General features: G+C 34.1%; 1 protein-coding gene across 7 annotated transcripts in view; it reads left to right on the forward strand.

Annotated features, from left to right (window-relative positions):
• Positions 1-22,211, forward strand: part of MDO1 (telomere-capping, CST complex subunit) — a 39,062-nt gene that overhangs the window by 11,828 nt on the left and 5,023 nt on the right. The gene's annotated exons all lie outside the window — the stretch shown is intronic.

Here is a 22,211-nt window from a genome sequence, read left to right on the forward strand (position 1 = left end):
GCGATATATAAGGTCTAAACCTTATTATAAAAACTTCATCAAGAAAGAAAACCTTATGATAAAATGTCAATCCATACCTCAAATCCCCCCCAAAAAATGTAGTCCTAGTGCTAGAATACCCTGAAATTGATCATCTTGACTTCGACAAATATGGAACTGAAATAAATGAATTCCAAATGCTAAAAATAATGTAATTGTAACGCATTATGTGGACTGTCTATTTTCTATTTTTTATAGATCCACTAGATTTGCACCATTTTTAAATCTTCAATTTCGAAATCAAGGGCAGCAATAGTTTTTTCATGCCATCATAGGGGTTTCAGCATAAAAAATGCATAATCCGGAGTGTGGCTTTACTTTTAAACGTAAAGCTTAGGCTATATATATATATATATATATATATAAACCTTTTACCAGTATGAAGGGGAACTTGAAACAAGCACTATTATTGCAAATTGCAGCATCTGATAATTTATAATTAATAAGCATTTTGCTGCCATCGACAGTATTAAGACTTGGGTAGGTTTGCTGAAATATTTAGTTGGAACTAATCCTTCGTTAATGCAATTTAGGTCAGCTCCTGAATCTTTCAGGGCAGTAGTTTGGAAACTGTATTCTTTTTGAACCACGATTTTGATATTAGTAAACCATTTTTGGGCTATTATCTTGTCTACTAGGTTTATGTATTTACAATCCTGGACTTTTTCTATCACATTCATACCAGCTTTGGAGGTTTCAGGTTTAGGAAGGGTATATATATATATATATATACGTAAAACCTAAAAAATGCCTATAGGAGAAATGCTACAGTGTTTCGCCACCACCACAGACTTGCTATGTCTGTGGCAGTTTATTGAACTGACCCGCAGCAGACGGCAGTTTCGTGTGAATTTTTTACCGCTATGGACCTAGTTTGTCTGTGATGGTCGTTTTATCCACGCTGTCCGATTTTTTCAGACAGTGATGAGCCTATGGGTGAAAACATTGTTCAGTTTTGCCCCTACGCGTTGCGTAGTGGCTTCCATATATATATATATATATATATGAAGGAATTTAATTAGGTTTCTCTCTCCTAAAGTATTACTCTTAGTAGCAGTACTCTTTGGATGCTATTTAAAGAAGAAATGGTGATCGATAATATCGAAAAACAAATACAGAACTGGAATATACTTAAAGTCCCTATAAGTGATATATATAAAAAAGGATCTTTTAATTTCACAGTAGGTTATGTTATAAAAACCATAGAACAAACTTTGTCTGTAACAGGTACCCAGGAAGACTTTCAGTTATTAACTAGTAAAATAATATAGTCCCATAATGATAAAAGTTATAATTATCTTCATATAGGTTTAATACAGGTAGCCATTAAACCATTAACTAGGTTAGGACTTAATAATTCAATATTAGTATGTTTAAGAGATACTAGACATAATAAGTTTAATGATTCCTTATTAGGCATGGTAGAATCTAGTTTATGTAGTGGTCCAGTATACTTTAATTGCTTCCCAAATTATTCTATATCATTAAAGGATCCAAATATTCTCAAGGTATTAACCCTAACCTAAAAACCCAAGGTTTCGATATGATTCCAGGATTTCAGAATTTAGCTATTGTATATAGAATATATTACAAGGTTATGACCACATTATGCCCCAATGTTTTACAACATGATACAAGAGGAAAAACAGTATTTTTCCAAACCAGTATTGAAAAATCTAATACTATCATACCAAAAACCATAGAATGGTCAAAAATTACCCTACCTGAATCATGGTCAATCTATAATGAAAATCATCAATACCAAGCCCCAATAATAAATAATATTCCAGAAAGAATTTTAGAAAATCCTAATGGTAAAATAGAAATTCAATTTACCAACAATAGAAGATATAACAGTAAAGATGATTCTGAAATAAAATCATCTACTAGACTTATAATAGAATTACCAAGAAGTTCTACTTCTTCTATAAATCCAAAATTAAAAAGTCTATATAGGACAAGAGAAAATATTGTCATCCCACAATATAGGTCAATACAAAAATCTGAACCAGAAATAACTGACTCAGAAATGGATTTTCAAGTCTTAACTCTTACAGAAGAAAAACGACTTAGTAAACAATTTATAGAACAAGATTACTTATCTGAAGAAAATAAGGAAATAAGAACTTGGTATAAAAAACATTGTCAACCTAGATTAGTAGAATTATTTCATATAAAGTACAATAAGGCACGAAAAAGATAAAGGTATAATAAAGGATTTTTTGTATGGTTAAAAGAAATATGTAGAAAAAGAAAAATACATATTCCTAATTTTGAAATAAATACAATACAAAGTCAATATACTTCATATGAAACAACCGATGGAAATACAATGACAAGTATTCACCCTCCTGAGAAAAGTGTTGTTATAAAAGGATCAAAACCAGAATTAAAATTAGAAACAAAAGCTACACCATATAAAATGACTACAGGAGAAATAGTACATAAAGCTGAATTAATTCCACATGTAATAGAACAAAATAACTATACAAATTTATATATGCAATCTTTAGAAAGACAAGCATCTAGAATTGAAAATATGTTAAGACTTATACCTATAAAAGAAACCAAAAATGTTTTATTCAAACGACCTCCATCACTTGATAAAGAAAGATTTAATTTTGGAGAAGATAATAAGACCCTAATGGACCAATTGATATCAAAATTATCTAAATTAGAAATTCAAGAGAAAACTCTAAAAATTCAGGAGAAAGGAAAAGAGAAAATTACTACAGAAATTCTTGAATCATCTACATTAACCTTACAAGAAGAGACACCAATAACTGCTGACACAATAGAGAATATGGAAGAAGCTTTTACAAAAAATAGTCCTAAACCAGATAGTAATAATATTCAAAGAATAGTATATGGAAAATCATGGAAACCTTTAACGGCTAGGCCCTATCATCATAGATCTACCCCTGTTAATACACAATTCGAAGAAGATTTGGAAGCCCAGAATATTTCCTATTCAGGAAGATCAATAGTAAATTGGAATATAGATGGATTATCTAAACAACAAATATTAGACACTATGAAACGTATGACCATGTATGCCTCTGCATGCAAAATGGTAGGCAACCATGATCAAGAGGTCGCCAAAGCCATTGTCTGTGGTTTCACAGGATGGCTTCGAGGTTGGTGGGATTTCCACTTACCTGAAGTACAAAACAACAAATTTTATATAATACTCGCCAATGGACTGTTAAAAATGAAAATAATCAAGACGTTCTATATTCCGAAAGTGATGCTGTTAATACTCTCATTTACACCATCACACTTCATTTTGTGGGGAGTACACCCTTACTTGAAGCCAGATTTGAAGATTTGTTATCTAATTTAAGATGTCCAACCCTATCTCATTATAAATGGTACAAAGATGTTTTCTTTTCCAGACTATTAAGTAGAGAGGATAGCCAGCAGGACCATTGGAAAGAAAAATTTATTGCTGGATTACCATATTTATTTGCAGAAAAGGTAAAAACTCGATTAAAAAATAAAAATGGAGGAATAATGCCATATTCTGTTTATACATTAGGAGAATTATCTGCAGAAATATGTGCAGAAGGATTAGCCCTATGTACAGACATGAAATTAAAGAAACAATTAGATAAACAAAAAATGACTGATAAAAAAGAATTAAGAGACTTCTGTGAACAATTCGGATATCATATAGAAAAATCTAGAGATAAATTTCATTAAAAGAAAAGATATAAGATAGAGAAAAAAGAAAAGAAATCTTATAAAACACATAAAAAAGAAAAATTTATAAAAAGATTCTCTCCAAAATGCAAATATCATAAAGGTAAAAGAAAATTACCTGTATGTTATAAATGTGGAAAAGTTGGCCATTATAAAAGCCAATGTAAAATAAAAAAGAAAATAGATACTATAATCTTAGAAGAATCCATTAGAAATAAACTATATGATATAATACAAATATATGATGATAATTCTTCTGAATCTTCCACTGATACTACATTGATAGGACAAATAGAGGATGAAGATTATTTCATGTCCTCAACAGAACAATCTGAATCTGAACAGAACATAGAAGAATGTTCCTGTAATATGCTATCTAAAGAAGATAAATTAATATTAGACCTTATAGAAAAAATAAATGATCCCGAAGAAAAAAGAAAAGTTATTACCCAGTTTATCACATTAACAAAGGCAAAAAATAAACCAGTTCCACTACTCAAACCTCCAGAAGATTATAATTTTGCTGAAATACTCAAAAGAATTAATAAAAAAGATATACTTCAAAGGGAACCCACAATATCTGAATTAAAAAAAGAAGTAAATGAAATCAAAACAGAAGTAGGACAATTAAAAACTAGAATCAAAGTATTAGAATCACAAAATGACATATCAGGAACTGTAACTGATACAGATGAAATCGAATTTGATCAACTAGCAGATCCTAGTTATATAGAACCAGAAACCTTCGGAACCAAAGAAGTTTAAGAATATATATCTGTAAACTTAGTAAATAAAATTATTTCCCAAAAAATGGTTTATTAGTAAAAACTGTCATTGAAGAATAATATAATTTCCAAACATTAGCTTTAGTAGATTCAGGTGTAGATTTAAATTGTATTAATGAAGGTTTAGTTCCATCAAAATATTTTGATAAAACCACTCAAATATTTAATACTGCTGATGGTAGTAGATTATTTATTAAATACAAATTATCAAATGCCGTGGTATGTAATAATGGACACTGTTTTCCAACACCTTTTATTATGGTCAAAAATTTAAGTCTGGCAGTCATACTGGGAATCCCATTCCTAACCTTATTTTATCCCATAACAATTAACAATATAGGAATTGAAACATCTAGAGTAGTACAAACAATTAAGTTTGAATTTTTAGAGAAACCAAAACTTAAAGAAATAAATAGAGTCAAAGATAAAATAGATAATAAAGAAAAGTTTCTATGTTCTCTTAAAATAGAAATAAAATATAAACAAATAGAAGAAGACTTGGAAAAACTTGAGATAATAACAAAAATTAATAATCTTCGAACTCAAATAGAAACAGAAATTTGTAGCAATCTTCCCAATGCATTTTGGGCAAGAAAGAAACATATAGTGGGATTACCTTATGAAAAAGGTTTGATGAAACTAAAATTCCTACTAAAGCTAGACCAGTACAAATGAATACAACCTTATTAGAATTTTGTAAAAAAGAAATTGATGATACAAAAGAAACATCTAATAAGAATAAGTACATCTCCTTGGAACTGTGCTGCTTTTTATATCAATAAAAATACTAAAAAAGAAAGAGGAGTACCAAGATTAGTAATAAATTATAAACCCTTAAATAAAGTTTTGCAATGGATTAGATATCCAATACCTAATAAAAAAGACTTACTAGATAGACTTGCTACTGCTACAATCTTTTCTAAATTTGATTTAAAATCTGGTTATTGGCAAATACAAATAAAAGAAGAAGATAAGTATAAAACTGCATTTAATGTTCCATTTGGACGGTATGAATGGAACGTAATGCCATTCGGGCTAAAAAATGCTCCATCAGAATTTCAAAAAATAATGAATGAAGTACTTAATCCATATTATAAATTTATGATAGTATACATTGATGATGTTTTAGTCTTCTCTGATACTATAGAACAACATTTTAAACATATTCATACATTTGTACAAGCAATCAAACATGCAGGTTTAGTAGTATCTGCCAAAAAAATAAATCTTTTTCAAACAAAAGTAAGATTTTTAGGTCATCATATTTATTATGGTACAATTATACCAATCGAAAGATCTATTCAATTTGCTGATAAATTTCTTGATATTATTTTAGACAACCGAATTACAAAGATTTTTAGACTGTTTAAATTATATAGTAGACTTTTATGAAAATTTGGCTATAGATGCTAAACCATTATATGAACGGCTTAAAAAGAATCCTCCCAAATAGATGGAGGAACATACTCAAGCTATAAGGAAAATAAAAATTAAAGCTAAAGAATTACCTTGTTTAAATCTGGCTAATCCTAATGCTTTCAAAATTATAGAATGTGATGCTTTTGAATTAGGCTTAGGAGGTATTTTAAAACAACGAATAGATTTTAATGAACAATTAGTCCGATATACTTCAAAAGCTTGGAATTCTACTCAACAAAATTATTCTACTGTGAAAAAAGAAATACTTTCCATAGTTCATTGTGTTACGAAATTCCAGAGTGATATTCTTAATACTCATTTTCTTATTAGAACAGATTGTAAAGCCGCCACTGATATCCTTACTAAGGATGTGCAAAACATTGTCTCTAAGCAAATCTTTGCTCGATGGCAGGCGATCTTATCATCTTTTGATTTTTCTATAGAACACCTAAAAGGAACTATTAACCATCTGCCTGATTTTCTTACTCGTCAATTTTTTGCAGGGAGGGCAACATTGATCATTTTGATCCACCAGTTTTATCTTTTCCACTAACTTTGTTTTATGCAAATTTGAATAAAAATAATACTTCTACTCCTAAACAAAGGGGAAAAGCGCCTATGGAAACTTCACTGGATATCATTCCAGCAAATATTACCCAGTCACCAATACGAATGGAACCTGTTTTATCACCCAGTAATAGTCCTATTTCCTATTCCCCAAATATCAATTACCCAGCTTATTCAAGCCAACCTCCAGCTTCTCCTCCAGCACCAGTTTTTCAAACCTCTACACCAAAGAAACCAACTTTACCAAGCAAATCTCAATATCTTGAAACCTATTTTGTTGCTGATGCAATTATAGAATCTAGACATGTGAATGACAACCCAAATAATGTTGCTAAGTATTACTTATGCAATAATCTCTATCCCTCTCTAGGTACCAAAACAAGAGAATGGTACGAAATGATTCTGTTAGAAACATAATCTATTTCTTTGGTACATTATAATCAGAAAAATTCAAAAATAGTAGCATATTCAAAATTACAAATAAGGAAAGTATTATCCTTTGAAGACTGGGGATCAGACCCTTCAAAAGCCAAGAGACTATATTCTCCAGATTTTCCAAATAAATATTACAGACATGCTGATTACATTGATGCTTGGCATAAGATACTGACACTTCAAAACCCATATAATTCTCACACTTGGTTCTTACAGTTTAAAATGCCTGTAAACACTCCATTTCCAAACTAGTTTCGTAACTGGTTTGCAACATGGGATCTTTAACCCAAATACTTCCTGAACCTCTGCAACTCTCTCAAAACCGTTTTATTGAATTCAATGGGACTAATCCCAATATAGATTACCACTTATATTTTATTGCTATGTATCAAGTTCCATGGATCGTTAAATGTAACTTTGTGATATCTCCAAATAATACAAATAATTTTGAATATATGCCATGTTTAGGCAAACAGATTGCTATAAAATGGTGGGACGTCTTTGTCTACCATAATATTGAACCAGCCAATATGCAGCTCAAACAAATCCCATTAGCATATGGCTCTCATTTATACTCCAACCCAAATAGCTTGGCAGAATATATTACCATAAAGAAAAAGCAAAATCCTAGAGCCACCAAGGAGGAGCTAGAAAAACAATTAATGAAAATATTTGAAGAAGAGGCAGAAACTGCCCAAATTCATGATGCATCCTGCACGCCCAGCACTCCCAAAATAGAAGTACCACCTGACTCACCAGACCCATCAGGACATGGAATGTCCTAGAAACATACCCTGTATTAACCAATCAGATCAAGATGTACATACCTTCAATAGTATTTGTGATATGACAAAAAGCAAGCAGATGTGATATAAAGCAAGAAAAACAATATAGATATGACTAAAGCAAGGCAGACACAAGAAGATGTGACAAAAGCAACTAAAAGATAACTGATGCGATAGCCATTATCTGATGTGACAGTCACTACCTGATGAGACAGCCACCACTTGTGCCCACTAAAATTAAACGACAGATGCCACCTGTAAAACACCACCGACAAAGTCAAGACCACCTGTCTTAGCCATCTCATCAAGCATCAACAAAATACCAACTGTGTTATTATTATTATAAGTAGTTTGATATATTTTTATGCTACATACAACACGTATTTTGTTGATGCTTGATGAGATGGCTAAGACAGGTGGTCTTGACTTTGTCGGTGGTGTTTTACAGGTGGCATCTGTCCTTTAGTTTTAGTGGGCACAAGTGGTGGCTGTCTCATCAGGTAGTAGCTGTTACATCAGATAATGGCTGTCGCATCAGTTATCTTTTAGTTGCTTTTGTCACATCTTCTTGTGTCTGCCTTGCTTTAGTCATATCTATATTGCTTTTCTTGCTTTATATCACATTTGCTTGCTTTTTGTCATATCACAAATACTATTGAAGGTATGTACATCTTGGTCTGATTGGTTAATACAGGGTATGTTTCTGGGACATTCCATGTCCTGATGGGTCTAGTGAGTCAGATGGTACTTCTATTTCGGGAGTGCTGGGTGTGCCGGATGCATCATGAATTTGGGCAGTTCTGCCTCTTCTTCAAATATTTTCATTAATTGTTTTTCTAGTTCCTCCTTGGTGGCTCTAGGATTTTGCTTTTTCATTATGGTAATATATTCTGCCAAGCTATTTGGGTTGGAGTATGAATGAGAGCCATATGCTAATGGGATTTGTTTGAGCTGTATATTGGCTGGTTCAATATTATGGTAGACAAAGACGTCCCACCATTTTATGGCAATCTGTTTGCCTAAACATGGCATATATATATATATATATATATATATATATATATATATATATATATATATATATATATATATATATAGATAGGCACACCACTCTATTAGTGAGCCTAAAATTTCCTACTTCAAAATTTTTTACTATAAAAAGCCCTTATATATTCAACAAGGACTTTTGTACTATTTAGTTCATTATTTAAGAAGGGTACTTTCATCATTTCAAAGCCCCTCTAGAAAACACTTACTGATTTAAAAGATTCTTTTAGCGTTTTGAATCATCCTTAAGTTTTAAAAGCAATTTAAATTGATAAATATGTCCTTTTGAATTTCAAAAAGTTGTTGCTAATGTAATTTTAAGATTTGTTATTTGTAGTCAAAAGTTTCAAACTAGGAAATTCTTAGTTCGCCATAAGAATGGTGTAGCCTAGAATGGCGTGCAAACACACACACATACACATATTTGGGTTATTATAGAATACATCACACTAATGGTGAATTTAGAATTTATTACTCCAAAAATTTTGATCACCAAAATGACCTTACGTGTTCAAAAATCACTTTTAACTGTAAATAGTTCATATATTTTTAGGAAGGGTATTTTTGTCGTTATAAAATTATTCCAAAACTCAATTTCAACTTTAAAAAGATTCATTTGACTTTTTTGAATTGAGTGGACTTTTAAAGCAATTTAGGGCCCGTCTCAAAATTTTCAAATAAGCTATATTATTAATGTAATTTTTATATTTATAGGCCATTTTGTTGTAAAAAATTTCAGAGTAGAAATTTCTATGTTCACCATTAACATAATATATTTTAAAATATTCCCATATATATACATGATTCTTCTTATGTTAACTTCCCATGAATCATATGGGTTACATACATAAAAGGGTGTGAGCTACCAAAATTACTTTGGTTTCCCCTTTCTTTATTTCTATTATTATAAAATGAATAAGGGTATTTTTATCATTAGAAAGGATAGTGTTGATATTTATACTAAAAGATAAAGGGTATGTTTTTCATCTCGAGAATGATATATTTGAAATATTCACTAAAAGACAAGGGCATTTGTATTGATAAAGTGCATTTGTATTGATAAAGTACCTATAATTTCACTCTATAATTACTCGTCTTTGTTCTAAAAATATCAATGATACTCTTTCTAATAAAAAGATATCCTTAATTATTTTATGAACATAGAATAATTATGGGGAAAGATTTCTATGTGACCCCACCCACATATAAACTGTATGTGACCCCACTTCTCAGCTGTTCAATCATAATGGACAGTTAGGATTGCTCATGTCACAATGTCATGTCAAAATATTGTTTGTTTTTTGTATTTTTCCTAGCAAAATTTTCTAAGTGATATTTGGGGCGTCCCACCTTCTTACGGTGCACCTAAGAAAAAAAATTTCAAAAATTCTCGTGAAATAAATGACCAAAATGCCCATGAAAGTTTCAAGGTTTTTTGATAATTTTTCGTCAAAGGAAAGTTTTATTTTATTTTTATCATGTGAGCCCCTGTCAGATGCATACACACCCAAATTTCGCTGCAACATAATTTGTAGAATAAAGATTAAAAATTTAAAAATAAAACACGCCAAGCTCTCGTAGCAAGATCTAACACTCAAAAGCCAACTTGTGATATTGTGACCCAGCAATCTACTTAGATTTAACGGTTGAGAGCAGGGGTCACATATACTTTATACATGGGTGGCGCCACATATAAAGCTTTCTCGTAATTAAATGGGCAACTATACTAATTTGAACAGTTCACACCCTTTTTTAAATGTAATCTATAGGATTTTCTAGGGTATTAACAATAGAAAAATCCAAATATATATCATATACATATGACAATCAGCTAGGGTTTAGCTTTGAATTCTACTTCATGGCGCTGTTCTTCCTCCAATTTCCCTAAAGTCAATCTCTCTCTCTCTCTCTCTCTCTCTCTCTCTCTCTCTTTATAAAATGACAAGTACAAAGTCAAAATGGGATCTCTTGCAAACATAGGAATTTTCTTGTGAAAACAGCTAATACTTATCTAAATAAACTATTTTTAAGAAGAAACTAGAAAATCTATGGAATTTGTGAAATAAAACTGAGTTCGAAAGACAAGTTAAATTAGCTCTCTATGTAGCAAAGAAAGTGGAAAATCTTGGAATTTGAGAAATGAAACTAAAACTTGGAAACTTAAATAAATTAAACAGGAAACTAACTAACGCAAATTTCAACAAAATAACTGTCTATGGTAGAAATAAATTAAAAAGGCATATGGAAATTAAGAATTAAAATTTAAATTGGAAGTTCTAGTAAACATTGAATAGAAAATGAACCTGCACAAAAGTAATGTCAATGCTAATTGACTCTTATTCAAAAGATAACAAAAAATATTAAGTTTTAAAATTGGATTTAAAAAAAAACTATTTTCATCTGAGATGGAATCCGACCCTCAATAGTTGGGATAAGGTTCGGATGATGATGATTTTCATTTATGATGGACCATGATGCAACATGCATGCCATTGCTCGTATGACGTGTGTGCACCAGAAGTTTTTGTGTGTATATGTAGGGTTTTTCTATGGTTAACAATCTATAAAATTATATAGGTTACATTTAGAAAGGATTGTGAACTATCAAAATTTTTACTTTAATTGCCCGTTACTTTATTCGTGGCTATAAAATAAGTAAGGCTATTTTTGTCATTGAAAATAATATTGTTGATATTTTTATCAAAAAACATGGGTAAATATGGACTGAAAGTCTAGGTGCTTTATTGATACAAATGCTTTTATCTTTTTGTGAGAATTTCAAATATGCCATTCTCGAGATGGCAAAAATACTAGTTGTCTTTTAGTACTAATATCAACAACTCTCTTTCCAATGACAAATATGTTCTTACCTATTTATAACCATAGAATTGAGAAAGGGACAATTAAGGTGATTTTGATGGGTCACACTACTTTCTAAATGTAACCTATAGAATTTCATGGGGTGTTAATAATAAAATATATATATGGAAAAACCTAAAAAATGCCTATAGGCGAAATGTTATAGTGTTTTGCCTCTGCCACAGACTTGTTATGTCCGTGGTGGTTTATTGAACGGACTCAATGGACGGCGCCGTTTGTTACTGTTCCGCGTTGAAAAAAGCACGCTGCCCAATTTTTTCGGACGGTGATGAGTCTATGGGTAAAAATACTATTCATTTTCGCCCATAGGCATTGCGTAGATGCTTCATATATATATATATATATATATATATAGGGTTCATCTAGGGTTAACAACCCTTAAAAAAGAAGGTTAATATTAGAATGGGTTGTAATGGGTATAGTTATCAAAAAATATTATTTTTTTTAAAAAAATATTTTAATAGGTAACTCAATCATTAAATAAGGGTAAATTTGAAAAAAAAATTCAAGCACAATGGTATTTTGGAAGTTAGTGTCTTGAAACTTTATTTGTAAATTACTCTTGTTCCTTAGTTAAATTTTCAATTTTACCCCTTATGAAGATGACAAAAGTACCTCTTGTCTTTTAGTAATATTTACATAAATACCTTACTTGATAAGCAAGATACATAGTTAGTAAATCCACTATTTACAACTCATTTTAACATTAACCTTTGTATTTTGGAGGGTTGTGAATTGTAGATATCGCATGTGTGTATGTGTGTATGGAAGGAGTTAAACCCTATGATATACGAGTAACACGCACCTCAGACCCCACTGGTAAAGTTTGTTTCGACGTTGTAAAACCCCCTAATTGATGATCTTAACCTTGCGGTGTATGGATATGAAAAAAAAAAAATTTCAAGTCCTAAAAATAATGCATCTTGTAACATATTATTTAGACCGCCCATTTTTAAGTATTTATAGATCTGCTCGATTTGTACTTTTTTTTAGCTTTAAATTTTATAATTAGGGGTACAAATAGATCGTCAGGCTATTGTAGAGGTTTCTGACATTAGAACTACATCTTTTTGGCATGGTTTAAAAGCGTTGTGCTTTGATATATATATAGGTGCGGTTTGTATAGAGACGAGGCTCTAAACAATCAAAGTAAAGCGCACCTTCAAATAGTGTCGAAAAATGTGGTTTCAATACTGGAAATCTTTGTGATAGCCTTAAAATATGTTCTCATCTCTCATTATAAAATTAAAATCTTCAAAAATAGTGTAGATCGAGCAGATCTATGAAAACTTGAAAATTGGCGATCCAAAAATGCATTACAAGATGCACTATTTCCAAAATTTGAAATTCATTTTTTTCTCATGTCCATGCATCTTGAGGTCGAGATGATCAATTTGAGGATTTGGACATCAAAACAACCTCTTCTAGTGAAATTTTTGAGGTGCGCTCTAATTTGATTGTTTAGAGCCTCGCACTTAAATAAAATTTTTCTTATATATATATTTATAGTTATATAGGAAGATTCGGTCTGTGGGCAAACTGTTATAGTTTCCCCCTCAGCTCAAATTTTAGACTTGGTCCATGGGAAGACTGTTATAGTATCCCCCCTTAGCTCAAATTTTAGATCCGAAAATTTGTGGCACAAGCCTTACTCATCTTAACACCCAAGGCCATAGAAAAGAAAAAGCAAAAAGGATAAATTACTACACACCTTCACAGTGCCTAAAAATGACCACCCCAACGATCAACACAGGCTATCTATTTCTTGATGACCTAAGCTAGGTCTTATAGAACTCAAATTTAGTAATTTATTTATTTGTTTATTTGAAGGTGCGTTTTCATTATTTAGGGGCTGTCACTTGGTGTGACGGTAAAATGCTCGAGTAGTCAGCGCAAGAGCACGGGTTTGAGTCTGAGAACGGCCATGCACAAAAAGCCAAAGGTTAGGACCGACTCCATCTCACCCGTCCTTGGACCCTGCATAGGTGGGACCAACACTGGGTTACAGCCCTTTTTCTATTTATTTGTTTATTTAAATTGTTCATGTGGTAATCTTGTGGTGTTGAGGAAATATAGTAGTTTGGGATCAGACAAACCCCCCTAAGGCCTTGATCTAGCCCCATTTCAAGACACCTGAAATGGATGGTCCGTATTCCCTACATTTTCTCCTCGAAAAAACGATTTTCTTGGGTTCTATTTTAAACTTATCACAATATTGGCCAAAGAGAGGATGTGTGAAATTTGGGCCCGAATAAGTGTCTCTAAGGACCTCAGGACTGTCTCAAAACTGTTGTCATGTCGAGTTTCAAATAGGAGATCTTTCCTCTGCCAAAGAACTCGGTCTTAAGACGGTTAATGGCTAGAGACAGAGGGGAGATTAGGCGCTCGAAAACTTGAGCGACCGATGGAATGGAGGTAGAACAAGAAATTTGTCGGATTCCTTTGTTGGTGCTAGGGAATGAGGATGTCAAAGAGTCTAAAAACCGTATGGGATGTTTAGTGGTTGGGTCGTTTTCTCCTCCATCGAAGGATCTCTTTGGGTTGGAGAACTGGGCTAAGTGTGCTTGGTCGTTGTCCTATGAGCAAGTGGTGAAGTGGATTGGAAATAATTGTTTTGTGTTTTTGTTTCTGATCATATTTAGAGACTAAGAAGGTTTTGGCTATCAAACATTGGAGTGTGGGAGATAAGCTTCTCTCTTTGGACTCTTGTCATCCAAAAAGTGCTTGTTGGATCAGATTGGAGGGTATGCTTCGAGTCTAGGTGTTTTTCAGAAATTCGGGAATTTCTGTGGTGATTTTATGGGGTGGATCAGGGCTTTTTGATGGGTTCTGATTTGTCGATTGTTAGGGTCAAAGTTCATAGAAATTCCTTTTCACCATTACCAAGATTCGACTATCAGTAAATTTGGAGGATTTTATTATTAAAGGATCGATCGAAGGTTCTTTGATGCCAACAGAGTCAATAGAGGGGTCCACCAAGAAGACAACTATAAATGGTAATGGTGAATTTGTTGAACATGGATGGACTGAGGTGCATTAGAATAAAAGATGCTTGGGGTTTTTTCCGGCTAGTAATCAGAGGATTAGGTCTGTAATGGTGCCCAATTCGGAATCCGTATCTGTAGGTGAGGGATAGACACTCGGACGTTTAGAGATGGCTTGGTCAGTTCCTACTATTTCAAACTTAAAATTTAAAAAGATTAAGAAAGAGAATCTGTTCCATCTGGGATTGATGATTAGAATATAGAAGTTCAAGTGAAATGGTCCTCGGCAAGTCAATTTTCCTCTGCTTCATGAGAGATTTTGGCTTTTGTTACGGATGAGGAAATTTACCATGGGATGTCCAATGGACAGAGTAAGGAAGTGTGTATGGGAACATGTGAGAAGAGACAACAGCAATTGGCTGTACGTGGCGGTGGGATGGAAAATAGAAGACGAGTATGTATGTTGGGGAAAGAGGAAGATTGTGAAAGAGATTTGAATTGAGAGAGAAAGTGGATTTGCTGAGTTTTCGAAAGGAGACTGGTGGTGACGAAGGTGCTAAAAATGGTGGTGATGCTGGAGTTCAACATGCGCTAGATTCTTTGGTGGAGGCATCACAGTGGAGCAAAGGTGACTACTGTATTGCTGTGCCCAATTTTTACTGAAGTTTGAATAGGCATAGCCTGTTCAAATTCATTGTCTTTTGGTGTTCTAAGATGCTGAAAAGATATTTTCTTTTTAGAAAGGCGGCTCATAAGAAAGCTGTGGTGCAAGAGCCTAGAGTTCCAGTGGAGCAGCAAGGCCTGCCGATAGTTGTTCTGGCATCTAGAAGGTGAAGGTTTTGTGGTGATTTTCCTGCTGCTGGAATCTGTGTCAATTTCTTTTGGCGATCATATGGAAGGATGGTTGGAGGAGGAAGTGGATTTTGTGCCACCACTGGATGTTATGCCACTGGATATTGCACATAATGAGATGAATCTATTAGATGGGGGGGTTGAGAGACCGGTGGAAGGCAAGGTGGATGATTTTGTTGATATGTTGGAGAAATGGGGGTTGTTTTTGATGCCCCACTTCAAGAAGTGGCGATGACCATTGTTGAACGTGTTAAAGCTGCTAAAGATCAAGAAATTCCAGGACAGAATGAAAATCTTGGGGATTAGGGTGGTGATGCTGCTGAAAGGAAAAAGGCCAAAGGAGAGGCGAAAGCGCCAGCCGCTCCAACCAGGTCATCATCAAGGATTGCTGCCAGGTGGGCTGCTGCTAGGGGTGTGGGCATTTCTTTCGTTAACAGAGATAATGTGGTGGACTTAGAGGAAGATGATATTACCAGAATTGGAGAAACATGAGATGCTTATGAAAGTCATTACCTGGAACTTGTGGGGATTGGGGAGTAATCGTAGGAAAAAGGTGGTTCAATTTCTGGTCGAGAAGTATAGGCCAGAAATTTCGCTGCTACAAGAGACGAAGCTCCCAGCTCCTTCTTTGAGGTATGTCAATGATATTTGGGGTAGAGGTCCTGTTGGTTTTGTGGGCATTGATGCAATAGGTCTTCGGGAGGTCTATGGTTTTTGTGGGACTCTTCAGTGTTGAATTGTATTGATGTCATCTTTAAAGATAGAATTTTGGGTGTTATTTTGAAGGTTCCTTCCCTTCTTTTAGGTTGGTTTTTCTTAATGTATATGGACCTAACGAACAGGCCCAGAAACCTCTTTTTTTGCAAGCTATTTCTGATGTTGTTTCCAATCTTAATATTAGGTGGTGTGTGGGTGGTGATTTTTACCTCCCTAGGTGGCCGGATGAGTCTTTTTCTAATAATCCATTGAATGCTTCAATGAGACTGTTTAATAATTTTATATTGCACCATGAATTGATTAATTTACCGATCAATGGAACTGTGTTTACTTGGTCTAACAATTCTTCGAATAATTTGATTATGAGTAAATTAGACCGCTTCCTCATCTCAAATGAATGGGAAGCACAGTTTCCTTTGGCGAGAGTAATGCCTTTTAAGTCATTTGTCATCAAATCAAGGGGCTTCATTGTTACAAACTAATACCGACAGTTTTGGCCCAAAACTTTTTAGAATGGAGACTGCTTGGTTGGAGGACAGTGAAGTGATCGAAATTATTAGAAACACTTGGGAGAATACAATTGTACTAGGGTGGGTGGATATCGGACTTATAAAAAGTTGCTTAATGTTTAACATAAATTGCTACAGTGGAATAAGGTGCAGACTTTCTCAATTAAACAAAAGATAAAGGAAACTATGATTAACATCCAAGCTATTTATGAGGAGATACAAGCAAATGGTTTTATAACTGAACATGTTGTTGGGCTAAGATTGGAAATGATGAACCAGATGCATGAACTCTTGAGAATGGAAAAGATATATTGGAGGTAGAAGTCTAGGGTTAAATGGCTTAAAGAAAGTCATGTTAACATTAAATATTTTCATGCCATTGCAAATGCAAGACGTAGACAAAATGATATCTCTAATATCAAAATTGGATGGGATGGGGGATGACGATAAGGAGGCTTGGGAGTTAAAGTTTGTAGAACATTCCCAAACATCTTTCCCTAGCAAGTTACATTTCATAGTTTGTTTTGACGGTGTTCCATTGCGAAGGCTTCCTGAAAATGTTGCAAGGGAATTGGGGAAGGGAGTGAAGTTGGAAGAATTGACAATGGATGTTTTTGCTTTGCCTAGGGATAAAGCTCCAGACCAGATGCTTCCCATTGTTATTTTTCTAAAAGTTTTGGTTGATGGTAAAGGATGATCTGCTGTTAATGGTGAATGAGTTCTTGGGGAGAGGGCTTTAACATAAGAGGATAAATGCAACTTATATTTCGCTGATTCCAAAGCAATCTTCTATTATGGGCATTAGCCACATGAAATGTAGGAACGCTTACAAGTAAGAGTATGGAGTTAGTAGATACAATGAAACAAAGGAGAGTAAATATCGCTTGTCTACGAAAAACTAAGTGGAAAGGAGAGAAAGTTAAGGAAATAGATGGGTATAAACTTTGGTACACGGAAAAGGGTAAAAATAGATATGGCATAGGCATAATAGTAGACAAAGATTTAAAAGATAAAGTAGTCAATGTCACGAGAGTAGGTGATAGGCTTCTATTAATTCAACTTGTATTAAGGGAAGAGATAATTAATCTAATTAGTGCTTATGCACCATAAGTAGGACTAGATTATCGAAGTACGAGACAATTTTGGGAGGATATGGATGGACTAGTGCAAGACATATCAAATAGAGAGGGGACCTATTTAGGAAGGGACTTAAACGGACATATAGGGAAGGATAATAGAGAATATGAAGGGTAAATGGGAGAAATGAGTTTGGTGAAAGAAATGAGATGGGTGCGGTATTCCAGATTTTGCTATGGCCTATGACCTAGCTATAGCAAACACTTACTTTGAAAAGCGATATGAATATTTAATAACCTATAAAAATAATATCACATATAGATAGATTTCTTCCTAGTTAAGAAGATAAATCGACCATCATGTAAAGACCGTAAAGTTATCTTAGAAGAGAGTCAACTACTTGACATAAGCTTGTAGTTATGGACGTCTAAGAAAGGATGAAATTAATAAGTGTCCAAGAACTAGGTGGTGGAATTTAAAAAATAAGAAATTAAAAGGTGTCCAAGAACTAGGTGGTGGAATTTAAAAAATGAGAAAATAGAATTATTTAGGGATAAATTAAGTTAAAAAAAATGGAACTTTTAATATGAGGTTAATAGTTTGTAGAATGAGATGACTGATTGTATTAAGGAAATGGCAAAAGAAGTTTTAGGAAAATCTAGAGGGAAAGGAAATTTCAATAAGGAAACTTGGCGTTAGAGTGATGAGGTTCAAAATGCCATTAGTGAAAAATGATCATGTTATAGAACTTGACAAAGTAATAGAAATGATCAAAACTTAGAAGAATATAAAAAGGCTAAGAAAAACGCTAAATATATAATAAGTAAACCTAAACTTAAGGCATATGATAATCTATATAGTAAATTGGGAACAAGAAAAGTGAAAAAGATGTATTCGAAATTAGCAAAAATCAGAGAGAAAAAGTGTAGGGCTTTAAACCATATTAAAGCATTAAGAATGAGGATTAAAGGGTCTTGGTGAAGGAGGAAGAGGTCAGCGAAAGGTGGAGAGTTTTTTTTAAAAAAATTATTAAATGTCGAACGCAATGGGAACGTAGCTGTAGAAGGAACAGTTGGCATAAATGAAATCGGAGGTCATAGATACATTCGTAGGAGTAGGATGATGGAAGCAAAAGAAGCTTTGAAGGGGATGAAAATAGGAAGGGCTCTAGGATTAAATGGTATTTTGATAGAGATTTGGAAGTGCATGGGGAGATTAGCATTGACTAGTTGATCAACAAGGTGTTTAGAACAAAGAAAATGCCAGACAAATGTACTATGGTAACCAGTATTTTAAAATGTAGCCGCATCGCCACATATGCGGTCGCATCATTCAGGATGTGCTCGCATCCGCATCAAAAACAAGCGCATATGCGCTTTTGGCAGATGCGGCCGCATATGCGTCGCATCAGGCCGCATCATAGCCGCATACCGCATTGGCCGCATCGCACCGCAGCCCACTGCTATTGTGTCCGTCGAAATTTTTTTCTGTTTTGCCCCTAGGGGAGGGGTAAAATGGTCTTTTTGACCGTCCAGATGTTAGGGAAACTGTTTGGGGGGGTATTAGGGGTCCTAAACAAAAATTTTTAGCAACTTTTTGTGGCTTTTTTTGCATCAAATCGAGGTAAAAAAAATTTAGGTGGAATTTTTTTTTCATCGAAATCTTCGATTTGGCAGTTGTTTGGTACTTGGATGTTCATTGGATGCCTTTGATTGTTGACTTGGAGATGTTAGGGTGAATTTGTGATAAGAAATCAGGGGTTTCAGAAGTCGTGAAGAAATCAAGCAGTGCTTCATAGAGTCGATAAATTTTTTTTCCTTCTTGTACAATATTATTATTATACATATTTTTGGGGCAATTTCTTCTTCCCAATCTTCTAGTAATAAGGATCCGGCTTGGAAATATGCTAAACTAAAAATCCCAAAGATAGAAATTATGTGATATGCTTGCTCTGTAGAAATACTTATATGGGTGGATAACTGCATACAGAATCTCCGACAGCTAATAGTTTTGAAGTTAATCATTAAACTAAAATACCTACTATCACATATATCACCTTCATATTTTTTTCTATGCATTAACTTATTTTTTTAGATTTTTTAGAATTTTTTTATATTTATTAACCGCATCATCGCGATGCACCCGCATTCGAGCCTCATCGCCGCATCAGCCCCCCACCGCATCAGGGCTGCATCCCGCATTTTAAAACATTGATGGTACCTATTTACAAGAACAAACGAGACATACAAAATTATGCGAACTATTGAGGGATCAAACTTATGAGCCACACTATGAAGCTGTGACAAAGATTGATTGAGCAATGTCTAAGGCATGAAACTAGTGTATCAGAAAACCAATTTGGTTTTATGCCTGGGAGGTCAACAACCAAGGCTATTTCCTACTTACGCAACTAATCGAGAAGGTTTGGACGAAGGGAAGAGACCTCCACATGGTCTTTATTAATCTAGAGAAAGCTTATGATAGAGTACTTAGAGATTTGATTTGGTGGGTGTTGGAAAGGAAAGGAGTCTCAATACACTTCATCGACTTGGTGAGAGATATGTACGAGGGAGCGCTAACTAGTGTTAGAATAATTAGTGCAGGGATGATTTGAGTTTTTAGTTACAATAAGTCACATCAGGGGTCCGCATTGAGCCTATACCTTTTTGTCTTAGTTATGGACGACTTGACTAGGCACCTACAAGATATCATAGTCATATTGTTCATGGATGATATAGCTTTGATCAATGAGATCCGAAACGGTGTCAACACAAAGTTAAAACTTTGGAGGGATGCTCGAGAATCTAAAGGTTTTAAAATTAACCTGACCAAGACAAAGTCTATGAAATGCAAGTTTACTAACAATAGGAGTAGAGACGAGGAAGTAGTTAGGATTGACGGCTAAGAAATGCCAAAAAGAGCTCACTTTTGACATCTTGGGTCGATAATCTAGAAAAATGGAGAGTTTGAGGAAGATGTTGCACATAGAAGTAAAGCTGGGTCGACGGAGTGGAGATGTGCAACCGGAGTTTTATGTGATAGCCGCATACCAATGAAGCTGCAGCTCAAGTTCTATAGGATAAATGTGAGACCAGCTTTACTTTATGGGGTGAAATGTTAAGCGGTCAAGAAGCAACATACCCATAAAATGAGTGTGGCTGAGATGAGGATGCTAAGATGGATGAGTAGAAAGACAAGAAGGGATAGAATCCAAAATTAATATATTTGGGAGAATTTATGTATGGGCAATAAGCAGTAAGATGAGAGAAAGTAGACTTAGGTGGGTTGGCCATGTGTGGCACAGACCCAGTATTGCACTTGTTAGGAGATACAAGTTAGTTCAAATGGAAGGCTAAAAATGGCAAGGGGTAAACCCAAAAGGATATGTTCGAAAGTAGTGAGAAAAGATATAGGGACTTATGGCTTCACTGAGGGTATGACCCTTAATAGAGCAAAATAGTAGACTAGGATTCATGTAGCAGACCCCAATTAGCTTGAAAAAGGCTTCGATGATGGTGTCCAATTAGCTTACTAACGAGTTTATACAAGATTTTGTCCAAAATTTTGGCAGAAAGATTAAAGTTAAGTCTTACATCTCTTGGTTTAGGATACTCGGTCAACATTTATTAGTGGAAGATTGATTATGGACGGAGTCTTGATTGCCCAAGAGTGTATTCATACTCGTAGTTTGAGTGGGAGTGCGAGGGATTGTCATTAAGCTTGATATGGAGAAGGCTTATAATCGAGCGGAATAGAAGGTATTTGACGGACTTTTATTTCGAATGTGTTTTGGTGATAATTGGAGGAAATGGATCATGGGGTGTTTATTTCTCTATTTTGGTGAATGGATCGCTGAAAGGTTCTTCAAGAGGTTTTAGACGATGAGATCGACTTTCTCCTTTTCTATTTACTTTTGTTGGGGAGACCTTTAGTTTGATGCTAAGGAATGTGGAGAATAGGCAGGGTTTCCAAGGCTTTCAGCTAAGCCCTGAGGTACCTTGTATTTCTCATCTACAATACGCTGATGATATAATTATTTTTTGTGGTGCTGAAGTGAATCAAATTCTGAAAATTAGAAGGTTTTTAAGGTGCTACGAATTGGTTGGGGGTTTGAAAGTAAATTTTGGAAAGACGTCGGTGATTGGGGTCAGCTATAATGAGTCCATGGTGTCCATGGTAAATCAATTGGCTAGCTTGTTGGGATGTAATGTGGAGAGTTTTCCAATAAAATATCTTGGGATGCCTATTTCTGATTCCAGGTTACCAAAGGAAGTGTAGGATCATGTTGTTAAGAGAATGCATATAAAATTGGACTAGTGGAAGGCGAAACATTTATCTCTAAGTTGTAGGATCACTATCATCCAATCATCTCTATCCAACCTTCCAATGTCTATGTTCATTATGCCTAGAGCAG

Source organism: Amborella trichopoda, chromosome 2 (genome assembly GCF_054954075.1).
Source record: "Amborella trichopoda isolate Santa Cruz 75 chromosome 2, AtrichopodaSantaCruz75HAP2 v2.0, whole genome shotgun sequence".
Classification (NCBI taxonomy): Eukaryota; Viridiplantae; Streptophyta; class Magnoliopsida; order Amborellales; family Amborellaceae; genus Amborella; species Amborella trichopoda.